A 15,791-nucleotide genomic window follows, 5' to 3' on the forward strand; every position below is an offset into this window, starting at 1 on the left:
TTGACTCAACTAACTTCATGATGTTATCTTCTAAAGAAGGTTCACTCATTGTTACAGTTTTTTCTTCTATAACTAAATCATTTGTGTTCGCTGACTTATGTGTCGACTCATGTAACTTACGCGTTGACTCAAGTATCTTACGTGCCTCATCTAGATAAGAGGAATTATAGAAATTTTGCTCATACGACCGGTATTCATGTGAATAGTAATTGAGCTCACCATGGTATGAGCCATAATCTTCAAAATGTTGGCGTTCCCAACCACTATTCACAGTATGGTCATAAAAAGAATAATGTTCATGTTGCTCAGTCGAATAATCATTGTATTGGCTATACCAGTTCGACATCCTAACTGCAAGGGAATTCTAAACAAACACAAAGAAGGCTGACTCGACCACAACAAGCCTATTTTATCTAGAAAACAAAAAGCATGATGGCTCCCTTAGATTGTTTCTAGACCATCTTTTATTCTTTCGAAAAGGAATTCGTTACAATATGAGCAAACCTCTTTGGAATCAATCCGAGTTAAAGTAAGTTGAATAGAGATGAGGGAAGCTCAGTGGATCTTTGATACCGAAGGCCTCACCGGCGTTACAAGGCGGCGTATTCAACTCACAGAAACCATCATGAACTTCAAAGTATGCTCAAAAGAGTAACCAATATTTTCCGAACGACTTTCCTAATAAGCTCGTTACCCTATCGGTCTCGTTCTAGTCCAAATTTTAAGGCTTAGGTTCGCGTAAGTTAGTGTTCCTAAGGCGGGCAAGAAGGAAACAGTGATGAAATCCGAGTCCTTATCTTGATTTGTCCAGGCCTTGCCCTTTACTAGAAAATTAAATCCGATTTCAGGTCCTCAACATATATGCATACGAATCATCCAGTAAACCCGCTGACAGGGGATTCGCGGGTGTTTAGAATTCTTACCTCCCGTTCCAGGCGGGGGATGAACCGTTGAAGTCGACTCGGGCCACGACTCCTATGTCATGTACGAACCCGATGGGCCGAGGCGATATCGTAATCGCCGTCCTTCTCTGCAAACAGTTTATTTAAAACTACCCTTCCGTAGGGTTTTAAAAATAAAGTCCAATGTTCAATGTCCAAAAGAAAAGAAGAAGAAAAAATGTCCAAAAATAAAATATTACAAAAATAAAAACCTTAATTATAGTTTCTAAAAAAATAAAAATAAAATTATTTAAAAAATCTTCTTCTTCACTCCTTTTGGATTTCTCATTTCTTTCCTTTTTGGGCTTTTCCCTTGTTTTCAGCACTTTCTCTTAAAACCTAAAAACAAATCTATAAACAAATCCGCGTCGGCGGCGCCAAAAATTGATCGAATTTTATATAGTGGTAAGAAGGTTATCGTTCTCTCGGACTTGTGAAGATTGATTTAAGATTTAAGATTATGGAAAGAACTGAGACTATGGATCCCACCCATGACCAATTTTTAAGTGATTCAGTTAACAACAATATTTATGCAATTCACACGTTCAATTTGATTCTAAGATATTGCCAATATTAGATTTCCAAAATATTAATTGTTAATCGCAAGTATGGAACATCAAGAGCTCTAAGCTAAGCATGCACCATCAAGAGAGAACACCACTAATTAATCAAAATCTTATAATCAATTATAGTTCAGTGCAAATAATCATAAAGAAATTGCAATAATAAATTAATATGAAAATACCACTTTATTATTGGAACAACGCTTCCTCCATAATCCTAGCATGTGATTCTAGTTCCTCATTATTACAAAGAAAACTAAATAGAAGAAATAAAAGAAAATTGTGAAACTAGCTACTGGCTCACCGGCTCTCCCATCCCTCCCCTGGTTTCCTGTTTTCGAGATCAATATATAGATTCCAACAAACTCTAACCATCCTCTTTTAATTCTCTTCCACATTTCATGTCCAATGGGAGTGTGCCACTTGTCTAAGAATACACAATATCATATAATAAAGACTCGCCACATGTCCGACCACTTGCTTTTATTTTCATGGGAAAGAAAATATTATATGAGCATATACTGATCTTATGCTCAAAATCAATCTTCTTTAGTTGCAAAATATATTTAGTTTCATTTCTTCCTCCAACATTTCGACATACCTCGTACATTAATTATTGAGTAGGATTTTTATTTTACGTGATAACTCCTTCAAGAACTAATCACCAAGTCCTTCATCCTAAAATCCACGAGACCAAAATGCCTGAGCATGTTGATTTCTTAAACTAACTTCAGCCCATCATCGCCTTCACTAACTTAAATTGGGCCTATCCCATTTAGATCCAAAATTATCCACGACCCCTGTACTCCGTAGTCCATATTTTCTTCTTGGAATCCTAGGTCTAGCCGATTTTCTTGGAAGATCCCATTTTATTCATTTACCTACAAAAACACAATAAATACCAAAATAAGCACCAACAATATATATTTTGGGTAGTAAATATGTAAGAATTAATCGCTCATCACGCAGTGATGATTTGACGTACGCCAGTGGAAATGTGGCACGGCTGGCATGGCTCGTGCATGCCAGTGGCACGGTGGTTCAAGTGGCGCCTGGCGTAGCCATGGCTATTAGATCTAGGAAGCTGGTCGCCTGAAACTTGTCACAAGTCTGTCAGTTCGGTGGCGAACTTGAATGGCTGAGATTGCATCTCATGAGGAAGGATGACCATTGATTATGGCCATATCTTGTTGTATAGCAAAGTGGCGCCTGGCATAGTCGTGGCATAGCGTCATGCTAGTGGCATAGCAGCATGCTAGTAGCCGTGGCATAGCGGCATGCCAGTGGCGTTGTAGTATGTCCAAAGCTAAGATTTAGCTCCGTGTCCAAAGTTAGGGATTGACGGAATGGCCAAGGCTAGGGTTTAGCGTCGTGGCCAAAGGTTTGGGTTTAGCGGCATGGATGGCATAGTTAGCACATGCCAGTGGCACGAAGTAGCATCTGGCATAGCCATGGACGCTAGACTTTGGCACCTCGGTGTTGGAACCGCATGTGGCGTGGAAACATTGTCCATGTTGCCACATCAATCCCAACGCTTTGGGAAACGTTATTCGGCTTTGGTTGGCGTAGCAACTTTGCCCAAATTAGGGTTTGGCATGTCCAAACCCTAATCAGTGCGTGTGGCATGCGGCCGCGGCATGGAGATACTTTTGTGCAAATGGCGTTATAGCTATGCCAAAGGAGTTATGGCAAGGCCATAGTGTGGAAACGACCACAAGAGTAGGGATTGTCGTGGGTGGCTATGATATACCCTAGGACTTCCTGGGTCCCACACGGCTCGTGGCATATTCTGGGGTCGAAGTGGCAAAATTTGTGCCACGACTGGAAATTAGGGCTTTGGTTAATGCATAGGCGTGCTTTTGACCAGAAAACCCTAATATTAAGCTTTTCATGGCATTGTCCACGAACATGAAGTATGTTAGCACATAGGACACTATTTATGGCATGTTGCCACGAAATGGCATGTTTGGCATGTTACTGCGGCAGAGTGGCATGTTGGCATGCCGATCAATATGTTGTTGTGACAGGGCGCATTTGGATTGCCAGTTAGTATGGTGGCGCGACATGGTGCGTTTGGCCTTTAACATATGGTGGGAAGTTTAGAACGACTCTATTGGCCAAGAAAAGAGGCCCGGAAAAACATAAGGCGTGGCCACACCTCTAGTGTTTGTGGCGCATTCAAAGTGACCTGATTGGTTGGTAGGAAGGAGAGGGGTCGGCCAAGCATGGGTGCGGCTATACTTCTGGTGTGAATGTGGAGGCTTTAGAGCGACCTGGTTGGTCGATGGGAGATGGGGCCGGCAAGTATGGTCCCAGACATAACTTATGTGTGTGTGGCGAGTTTAAAGAGACCCGATTGGTCGAGGGAAATAGGGTCGGTTTTAGAATGGGGCGTGGCCAATGGAAAGTGGAGCCAAGGCATGGCCACGCCTCCCTTTGTTGCTGCGGCTCCCTGTTTTCCGGGCAAGGTTTTGCACCTACTAATCCATGGCGGATTAATTACCTAGTTTTCCTAGGCTTACTTTTGACAAGCAAGATCTGGTATATTGCGCAATGTGCAAAAGTAATTGATTTAATTCTATATGTTGACGCAGAGTTCTTCAAGTTCATTTCCAGAGAGCATCATGCTTTCTGATTGAATACTTTATGCAAAGACCTTATCCTTGATATTTGGAAATTTGTGTTATTCTGCTGCGAGTGAACACAAATTTTCATGCCATATCAACATTGAGGGTTAAGGCGGGGAACATAGCATAGAAAGCATTCAAATAAACTTATATTAAGCGAATATAGGCAAGGCGCCGAAATTTACAGAACTTCTGGGATGGTTGCTACATCCGCCAGTCTGGATAAATTTCATGTAAGTATATTGAAAGTCTCAATAGATATGCCAGTAGAGAGGTTAACACTCATGGATACGTTTCCTTACAGAGTGACGTCACATAAGATATAAGGTTTTACGATTTTAACCCTAAGCTAAAAACTACCATCAACATTAAGTCCCCTGCTTAGCACGTAACAATGGCGTTGTTGCGTGGTAAGCATGAGATGGTGACAGACAAGAGTAAAATCGAAAGGGCAAGGCGTGAAGAGATTTCCAGGGAAATTCGACTAACCTTTGGTGGAAGGTATGAGGAATCCGTGATCCTTGTGGCTCGGAATGGTGAAGTTGCGCTGTATTGAACGGCGGAGATGGCTCTGCTTTGGCTTGTGAAGATGGTGCTGCTTTGAACGGCGGATATGGTGCTTCAATCTTGTCCGTGCGGAGATGGCGCTGCGGAATGACGCCGCTTGCTCAGAATGGTGGATGGCGCGTCTCGCTCGGCTATGTCTGTGGGATGGTGGACACAGCACTTGGAATTTTTGCTACCAAATAGTGAAGATGGAGCCAGCGTTTTTCGTAGAATGGGTAGAGATAGTGTGGCTTTGATCATGGAGTGCTGGAGTCATGGAGTTGCTTGCTAGGTTGTGGGGCGGGCAGAGATGGCGCTGCTTGTCTGGTGGAGCACGCGGAGATTGTGCTGCTTTGAGCGGTGAAGAAGGCGATCCTTTGGCTAAGTCACGAAATGGATGGGAGAGCGCCTGGATGGCATTGCGGGCCTGGTTGGAGTTGGCTTGGCCGCGGACTGATGGAATTGGCTTGGCCGCAGACTGTTGGCGCTGGCTAGGTCGCAGAATGTTGGCGCTGGATTTGGCTGGCTAGGACACAGACTGTTGGCGCTGGCTTTGGCTGGGGGTTGTTGGCGCCGTGGAGTGTTGCTGGCGCGGGCCCGGTTTCCTCTTTCCGCGCACAGCTCAAATAGAAAACCCATCCTCCACTCAAACTCCAAAATTACTACGCCTATAAAAGGCGCCACCTCTCCTCTTTACCTTGTATCTTTGTTTTCACTCCTTGGTGCTAGCGTCAGAGTGATAGCAATAAAGCGGGCGAGCATATTCCAGGTATGTATCCCAGTGTCTCTTCTTTTTCTTGCTCTTCTGTATTGGTATAAACCCTAGCCATTGGCATTTATTCCATAAATTTTTAGAAATACTTTGGTATGAATGATTCCTCTTTGCCAGTAGTACCGCAGTAATGTTAGACACCTTATTAGTAACAACAAAGGCAATTATTATGCAAAGTAGGCATGCATTGACGGGTGGATGCCATTAATTCCTTTTCCATGAAAACCTAGCTCTAGGGTTTCCCTTTTTCTTTGTGGACGTGAGCATAATTTTCGCGGTAGGATGCACTCTTCCTTTTGGCCGAGAGCATACTTCTCGCTGCAAGACACGGCGTGTTTTCCGCGGCAAAATATGGCTTGTCGAAACGAGTATCAGTCCCCATTCCTTTGTATATGCGTGTTCCTTTTGGCTATATGTGCTATAACTTATGACCAAAATAAATTGTCCTGGGACCAAAATAGATTCTCCGCCGGTGATAAAGTAGTCTTCATGCACCTTTTTTTTGTAGTAACTTTTCTTCATTTTGCTCCGTTGTAATTACTTTGAAAGTGAAAGCAGTATACGAAAATTTTGTTAGGATGTAACCTGAGAATAGTCCTGCCGCTATGTCGAAAAACGTTAACAACTCCAAGCCCAACACGGATGACGAATTCTTTACACAGTCTGCCACAGTTAAGAGAAACCATCCCAAATATGTGGCTATCCTTCTGAGCGGTTCAGAAAATGAAGGAGACGCCCAATCAGTTCGTCCAGGGCGCGTGATACGATTTTGTCTTCAGAAAAATGAGTATCCTGCTTCTCATATTGACTTCAGGGCTTGTCAGAGTCCGTTGCATTCTTTTGATGAATAAATGCGATTCATGATAAGTCAAGATCGCGTAAGAGACAGTCTGACCAGGGCGCAAATCATCAATGTGGTCATGGCTTCTGCAACACTTCAAATCAGGAAGGACATCGTGGGTTTGGTCACTTTTATCTCCATACGGTGTCCGGATACTCATACGGCCATAAGCAGGTGGGGTGAAATGACTATTTCTTTAGAGAGTGTAGCCGACCTGCTGAATCTTCCAATAACAAGGAACCTTGACATTACTTTGTCTGATGAGGAAGAGGAAATGCGTGCCATTATTGTCGCCAAGTCGGTAGGGTTTATTCAAAAAGATTACGAAACGAAGTGCTTCTACAACTGGTGGGTGTCTGAATGGTTCTCGAAAGATTCGGATCCGGATCATATGAACGGTACGCTCCATGTCGCTACATTTTTGGCTCTGTGGTTATCCAGAGATATTCTTGATGATGGCTTTGGCAAGAAGGAGATAAGACAGGAGCTCATCAAACTGGCTATCAAATTGGCGAAAGGTGTTTCCCTCCCCATCGGTGGCTTGTTTCTTGGATCTTTGTACACCCATCTGGATCACTTGACCGCGGACATGTATGCTTCTAATGGTCATATGAAAGTAGACTCGTATGTCCACATCACTTTTCTTCAAACGTGGCTGTGGGAGCATTTCAAAAATTATGCTCCTAAGCCGCTGGATTCATTTCCTGACTCCTATGGTGGCTCCAGGATACTCCGCTGGTTGAACAAGCGTCCAAAATCCGGATCGAAGCTCATCGACTTCCTCGACAATGCCTATGCAGTTGACTTTCGTCCTTGGGCTCCGGTCCATGCGTCCATAGTTCAGCCGAACACTTTTGCTGCTGCCCCAAATATGACTTTGCTTTCTGCTGGAGAGAATATGAGTGTTGGAGAAATCATATTCATGCGAAGATGTATACCTGGACACGTGCCATCTTTCTTCAGGAGATCTTATGAGGCGGTTCCTTATAATATTGACAGGGCTGCTCGGCATATGGGTTTTGACCAAGGAGTCCCGTTTCTTCGTCAGTCGGCGGCTCCGAAAGAATTGTTTTCATCTACTCTTGATGCCAGTGTTCTTGCGCCGGGTAAAAGCCTTCCTTTCCTTCTCTCAGCACGAAGTCCATCGACGACCTCCAATTACAATGTGTTCTGACAGAATGCGTTTCTCGCCCTCTATGGATTTTTGAATGACGTGGTGAAAGTTCCCCATGGCAAGCCTTCCCCCGCGGTTTTAGCGAAACATCCATTGTTGAGGGAGATTCCTACGGCTAAGCGGAAATCTCCTAGCCCGGATGTGGACAGTCCCCAGGAAAAGGTGCGAAGGTCGAAAAACCGTGCCGGTGGATTTCAGTCGAGTACGACAGCTCTTGTGACCTTTAATTATTCCAGCATACAGGTACTACCACCTTCTTACTGACTTAGCTGAGTTGCACAGATCTGTTGTTCATTTGCTGAACGTGTTTCCTTGTTTTTATAACTTAGGGTCTTGACAACACTGATGCCTTTGCCAGACTTGCAGTAGTCAAAAACCGGCGACTAAGTTTCCTGAAGGTGAAGAAGAATCCGAATAGGAGGAAAATTCGGGATCAAGTGATGATGATGGAAGTACTTCTGAAAGTAGCGCCGTTTCTTCCTCCAGTTTTTCCACGAATGAGTTGGTAAGTTTCCACATGTTTCTCCCCTTTTTTTTGAAATAAATACCTAAATCGTGACATCACAGGAAGAAGTCATTCCTGAGAATGTCCTTGAGATGGAGACTCGTCACAATGAAGATGTAGCCTTGTCCCTAACCTTGGAAGTCGTGCCTGCTGGTGGTTTGGAAATGGAGGTTGATCACCATGAAGACGTTGTTACGACCCAAATGGTGGAAAGTACTTCGGCGACTGTTGGCGCAATGGTAGTCAGGAATCCTCTGTCGGTCGTAGATTCAGTCGGGCGCCGTTTTCGCTCCTTCATACTTGGTTCCCTACCCAGGTCATGTGTTGATCGGAGGCTTCAGTGTGCCAGCCAAGTATGCGACATTATACACTAATATATGGGAAAGGTACGGACATATCGCCACAACCAAAAAGATCACCGTTTCCGACATGTGCAATGTAATTGGCCACACCGTTTCCGAGGATGTAATCTCGAGCTGGAAGTTTCACCGGGACATGTGCGTGAATTTTGAGTTCAACACTCCCTGGTTTGTTGAGGGTTTTGCCGAGATCCAAAAGTTGCAGGCTGATGCGACTGAAGGTCCCTCCGCGGATGTGATCAATCAACAGGAAGAGAAAATCGAAAGGTTGTCCAGAAAGTTGAAGCTGAAACGGGCGGCTCTCCAAAAGCGCGAAGGAGGCTCTCTCCAAGAAGAGCAAGTCGTTGCTAAATGATTTTCCTTGAATATCTCCTGTCTTCTGAACTTCCTTTGCTTAGGTTTTTTTTTTGTGAAAGGAAAATGAAACACCTAGTTTATGGTTTGATTTTATGGATTTTTGAATTGATAGATAATTGTTACCTATGAGGGTTTTGGATTATTCTTTGGAATGAATTATTTTAGAATAATGTTGTTTTGATTATGATTGTAAGTAGCATAAATATTCCAGGAGAGTCATGGAACCGTGAATGTTGTATGACGGTGGAAAGTATAGGATGAAATTTGGGAATAACATGGTTATCGGTTTCCATTATCCATGTGGAAACTCAAAGTAAGAAGTTATGTATTTTTCCTAACAAGACTTACTTGCTTTTTAGAGTCTCCCAACAAAATGGATCTTCAGGGCGTAAGTCCGAGTTTTGTGGGCAACGCCGTCCTGATCGTGAGAAGTCCCCAGTCAATCCTCGTTGTGTGATAACTGATAACTGAGTTGTTGATCCCCGAGCAGATTGTTTGCTTCTACCGTCTAGAGATCTGGGTTGAAAACGAAATCGGGGATTGAAAATTGATATTGTAACCGAGAGATTAATCTCCCACTGTGGTCGCCAATTGTTTGTGGGTGAAAATTGTTTCTCCCGGTTTTGCTAAATTTGTGTGTGGATGAGAACGATTCTAGACCCTAAAGTCAAGGGACTTACCGCAGGAAAATAGCATGTGATGCTATTAGGCTCGTTTTGGCTGGTCGCCTAAAACTTTCCACAGGCCTGTCAGTTCGGTAGCGAACTCGGACGGCCGAGATTACATCCTGTGAGGAAGGGTGGCCTTTGATTATGGATACCTTCCGTTGGCGCCTGATAATGGCGCAGTGATGATTTGATATACGCCAGTGGAAATGTGGCACGGCTGGCATGGCTCGCGTATGCCAGTGGCACGGTGGTGCAAGTGGCGCCTGGCGTAGCCATGGATATTAGATCTAGGCAGCTGGTCGCCTGAGACTTGCCACAAGTCTGTCAGTTCGGTTGCGAACTTGAATGGCTGAGATTGCATCTCATGAGGAAGGATGGCCATTGATTATGGCCATATCTTGTTGTATAGCAAAGTGGCGCCATTGGCATAGCGGAGCCTGGTATAGTCGTGGCATAGCGTCATGCTAGTGGCATAGCCTTGGCATAGCGGCATGCCAATGGCGTAACCGTGGAATAACGACATGCTAGTATCCGTGGCATAGCGGCATGCCAGTGGCGTTGTAGTATGGCCAAAGCTAAGATTTGGCTCCGTGGCCAAAGTTAGGGCTTGGCGGCATGGCCAAGGCTAAGGTTTGGCGTCGTGGCCAAAGGTTAGGGTTTGGCGGCATGGGTGGCATAGTTAGCACATGCCAGCGGCACGAAATAGCGTCTGGCGTAGCCATGGCCGCTAGACTTTGGCACCTCGGTGTTGGACCCGCATGTGGCGTGGCAACATTGGCCTTGTTGCCATATAAATCCCAACACTCTAGGAAAAGTTATTCGGCTTTGGTTGGCGTATCAACTTTTCCCAAATTAGGGTTTGGCATGACGAAACCCTAATTAGTGCGTGTGGCATGCGGCCGCGGCATGGCGATACTTTTGTGCAATGGCGCCATATCTATGCCAAAGGAGTTATGGAAATGCCATAGTGTGGAAACGACCACAAGAGTAGGGATTGTCGTGGGTGGCTATGATATGGCGCCAACCCTAGGACTTCCTGGGTCCCACATGGCTCGTTGCATGTTGCGGGGTCGAAGTGGAACAATTTGTGCCACGACTGGAAATTAGGGCTTTGATTAATACATATGCGTGCTTTTGACCAGAAAACCCTAATTTTAAGCTTTCCATGGCGTTGGCCACGACCAGGAGGTAGTTTAGCACATAGGGCACTATTTATGGCATGTTGACATGAAGTGGCATGTTTGGCATGTTATTGCGGCAGAGTGGCATGTTGGCGTGCCGATCAATATGTTGTTGCGGCAGGGTGCGTTTGGATTACCAGTTACTATGGTGGCGCGGCAGGGTGTGTTTGGCCTTTAACGTATAGTGGAAAATTTAGAGCGACTTGATTGGCCAAGAAAAGGGGTAGGCCAAACATAAGGCGCGACCACACCTCTAGTGCTTGTGGCGCATTCAAAGTGACCCGATTGGTTGGTAGGAAGGAGAGGGTCCGGCCAAGCATGGGTGCGGCTACACTTCTGTGTGAATGTGGCGGATTTAGAGCGACCTGATTGGTCGACGGGAGATCTGGTCGGCAAGTATGGGCCCAACCACAACTTATGTGCATGTGGAGAGTTTAAAGCGACCTGATTGGTCGAGGGAAATAGGGCCGGTTTTAGGATGGGCGTGGCCAATGGAAAGTGGCGCCAAGGCATGGCCACGCCTCCCTTTGCTGCTGCGGCTGCCTGTTTTCTGGGCAAGGTTTTGCACCTACTAATCCATGGCAGATTAATTACCTAGTTTTCCTATGATTACTTTCAAAAAGCAAGGTCTGGTATATTGCGCAAGGCGCAAAAGTAATTGATTGAATCCTATGTGTTGATACAGAATTCTTTAAGTTTATTTCTAGAGAGCAGCATGCTTTCTGATCGAATACTTTATGTAAATACCTTATCCTTGATATTTGGAAATTTGTGCTACTCTGCTGCGAGTGAACACAAATTGTCATGCCATATCAACATTAAGGGTTCAGGCGGGGAACATAGCATATAAAGCATTCAAAGAAACTTATATTAAGCGAATATAGGCAAGGCGCCGAAATTTACAGAACGTCAGGGATGGTTGCTACATCCGCCAGTCTGGATAAATATCATGTAAGTATACTGAACGGCTCAATATATATGCCAGTGGAGAGGTTAACACTCATGGCTATGTTTCTTTACAGAGTGACGTCACATCAGATGTAAGGTTTTACGATTTTAACCCTAAGCTAAAAACCACCATCAACAACTGGGAAACCTAATCCCCGCACCTTCTGTGTGATACTAGTTGCGACTAGAGTCGATTCTCCTTCAACCTTAGGTTTTTTCCAAAACCTTGTAGTTTAACGACTTGAGACTTCATTGGGATTGTGAAGCCAGACCCAACTATTTTCTCTGTAGTTGCGTGTTTGAGTACTATCTTCTCTAAGATTTTCTTGAGATTTAATATCAGATAGGCAAGATCAAAAGTAGTCACAAACAACTTCGTCTCATCATTTTTTATTCCACAATATCTTGTTTCATTTTCATACGATTAAGATTATTGTGAGGCGATTGATAATACTAGGCTGCTATTCGGGAATATAAGTTCGGTTTATCAATTGGTTCATGTGCACCTTGATTTATCAAAAGACGGAACAAAACTTATAGGTATTTATGTGGGAGACAGATTTATCTATCTCAATAGACTTTCCTGTGTGAGACAGATTTGTTTATCAAGTCTTCGACTTTGGGTCGTAGCAAATCTTAGTTGTGGGTGAGATCATCTAAGGGAATCAAGTGCGTAGAATCCTGTTATGGTTCAGATACGTAAGGAGCGCAACTGTACCTTGATCAGTGTGAGATTGATGAGGGATTAACTACATTCCAGTCTGAAGTTCATTGGTAGTAGTATAGTGTCTGTAACGGCTTAATACAGTATGGTTTTCAAAGGTAGACTAGGTCCCGGGGTTTTTCTGCATTTGCGATTTCCTCGTTAACAAAATTTCTGGTGTCTGTGTTATTTCTTTTCTGCATTATATTGGTTTATATAATTGAAATATCATAGGTTGTGCGTTAAGATCAATCAGTTCTTGAATCCTACCTTTGGGTTGTTGATTGAATTGATTGACACTTGGATATTGGTTTGTGATACCGTCCAAGTTATTTCTCCTATTCTATTTGGCTCGTAATTCATATTTGTTTGATTACAGATTGAATTGAGAAATTGAGATATAAACTCTTTGATATACTTTTTTAAAGATTGAGTGTGACTGTCTAGTTGATTCTATTGAAAGTATATTGGAGTTGCTCCATACATATTGCTAAGCGAAATATTGGGTGTGGTTGTTAGACCCCCGCTTTTTCACTTCACCTTTGTTGTTTCTGGTGTGACTAGTAGTATTCTCGTAATACTATCTTGGAGAGAAGAGTAACCTAATTATCCGAAGCCTCTTACACCCGCCAGTTTAAAGACATCTTTGGTATCAAGAAGCGACTAATAGTACCGTTGGTAGGAAACAAGAATTGCATTGTTATTTTAGTTTTTGATTATTGATTTGATTGACTAACGGTGGTTAGCTCTTGATTTGCACCTAGTTTGATTATTCTTGAGAGATTCTCTTATGACATAAGGTCACTCAAACTAGATCAAGAGTTTAACATTTAATTTTGATCATCCACTGTTAACAGACTCTGTTTTGTGCGTGATCGATCATAAGTCAGGAATCAAGTTTGTTATTGTGCAGGTACAGAAGACTATTGATGATCGAAGACAAGAAGAATTTTCTTATTGGTTTTGTATCTTCGTGATTTGCTTCGTGCATAAACTTGATTGGATGGAATCCAACTAGATCTAGTTTACCTTTTGTAGACTTTTTATTGCTAGTTGTATTTAGATCGACAAGCAATTATTTGGTGGTACTCTTCAGTATCTGGATTTGGTAGTTCTATTTGACTCAATCTTGTTAACTTATTTAATCCAGATCTTGAAAGATATAAAACCCGACAAAGGTGTTTAATTGATTTTGAACAGAAAATCCTTTGTCACACTCAACACAAATATCTTTGATTGATTTCTGAGATAAGAGAGTGGTTACCAAACAGATTAATCCTCTCGTTGTTTGGAAGACGTTCGAAAGGGTTGAGTACTTATCTATCTTAGGATTCACGTGCGTTGGCCATATTGATTGTATGCGCATGGATACCTAAAAACCTAGGTACCTAGTTTACTTGGACTCAACTATACGAAGTTGGTAGTGTTTGTATAGGCTGTCGTAGGCTCAACAAATTAATAAATATATTTCCCACTAATAAACTGGTAATATAGAGGTAGTAAGAGATTGTTCCCACAGAGAGCTGTGTAATTGATAGGTTATTTTATCAACAAAATAAAGTAAATAACAAAGGGGGTTTTGTTATGAGATAGATAAAAAGACAATAAAAAAGAAAGGGATGATCAAGGAATCCTTCGCCGTTACCAAGTGTTAACAATTAACATGATTAGAATACTTATCTATCTTTCGTTAGAATCATGCATCACCAACCATAGAATAACAGATAGATCAGTGTTATTCCCAAAACTCCTTCTATCACTGGATACGGAAGTTCTCGACTACCAGATTCTATTCAACGAACCACCAAGTAGTAGATCACTCAAGGAGTAATCCAATGGAACGCTTTAAGCTTTGTGAATTTAGGTTGATCCCAGTAGTTAAACTCTTAGATCAAGGTTTACTTGATGGTGTTGTCTTCACACACGATTGGTCTACAGAATCCCTCTCTCGCGATTTCTACTTGTGTAGAGAGTTAATCGACGATTACTTATCTCGTAACTTCTACTAGCAATAGAACGATCAATGGACTAATCTAGTATGCATCCCAAATCAATCTAAGAATCACTCATAAACCCTAGATATGGTAAAGACAAACGATGATGATAAAAACTCTCAATATATTTGTATTATTAATAAAGTTTCACGCTCGGAACATTGAATTCATCCTTAATCAATAAAGGATTTAGCTACTCATATTACAAAGAAGATGAGTAATGGTGGTTTCCCCCTAAAGGGGTAAACCCTAGGTGTTTGATGTAGAACCTGTGATATGAGTCGATGATTCTATGACCTAATACCTTTTTATAAGTATACATTGCTTGGCCATCAAGTATTTATTTCGGTTCAAGAACCTGACCCGAAAACACGAACTAACGAAACCAAATGTGCCCTTAGGCTTTCCAAGGTGCGCATACACGTTTTCCACTTGCTACGTTTGCGAACCCAGTCGACAAACTTCAAATTCCAGCAGATATTTTCGGAATTAAGTCTGCGAACCCGGTTCGCGGACTTCACTGTCTTCGGTATTTGATAAAAAATTGTTTTGGCCACAACTTATTCATCCGAACTCGGAATGGCCTTATTCTTTTTGCATTATTTTTATATTTCAATTATCTTAAAGATGGTTAAAAGAAATCCTCAATTTGAATGGGTTAATATCCGTCTTTGGCCAGTGTCTTGATTTTGAGCGTTCTGATCCTTTTCGTCGCACTTCTTCCACTTCTCTTGGACTTGGGCACTTGGATACGTGGAATACTTCTCTTCCTAGACCTTTTCAGCAATTTTTAGCTCATTTTTGGATGATTCACCTAATAGAGACAAATGAGAGAAAACAAGAGTAATAATACGAATAGATGCAAGAATAATAGCTAAAGCAAGTATGGAATGGACACTAAAATCATATAAATTATGCACTTATCAAATTCCCCCACACTTAGATTTTTCTAGTCCTCGAGCAAACTAAATAAAACTAATCCTAGATACAACAACTCCATGTCGTGAGGATACGGTTACTCTTAGCATGAATAACAGGCCTTAAACTCCTAGGTGTCCCTAGTGGACAAGTTATAGTCTCATGAGGGATTACAAGAGGTATACCCACAAAACCTACTCCAATATCTCGCCTTGGAAGAACCACTAAGGATAGACACAAAGTAATAGCTAAATAATTAGCTTGCATATGTTCTTTAGATGCAAACATCCCACATACATTACAATCATCACACATAAGTAAATATTTGCGTGTGACATTCAACCTGATTGCGAAACTCTACTAAGATAGTCATCGTACTTGTTGCAACGTTTATCACAACACTCGCATACTGAAATCACATGGATAGATAAGAAAATGGAAATAGAAAAGTGAAGTGTGCAAATGTTGAATAAAGTGAAAAATGTTACCCATAATACTTGTATGAATGTCGTCAAATGAGATATATTTATAGCGCAATAGTTGAGATAAGCACCCATTTAACTCGACCACATGATTAGATACTCTAAGCGCATGTTCCTTTTCAGCAAGTACATGATAGTTGCTTTGGATCCTGCATTCAAAGAGTAATATTTATTTATTTTTATGCAATCCAAACATGCTTAACTACTCCCCC

Source organism: Papaver somniferum, unplaced genomic scaffold (assembly GCF_003573695.1).
Source record: "Papaver somniferum cultivar HN1 unplaced genomic scaffold, ASM357369v1 unplaced-scaffold_19, whole genome shotgun sequence".
Classification (NCBI taxonomy): domain Eukaryota; kingdom Viridiplantae; phylum Streptophyta; class Magnoliopsida; order Ranunculales; family Papaveraceae; genus Papaver; species Papaver somniferum.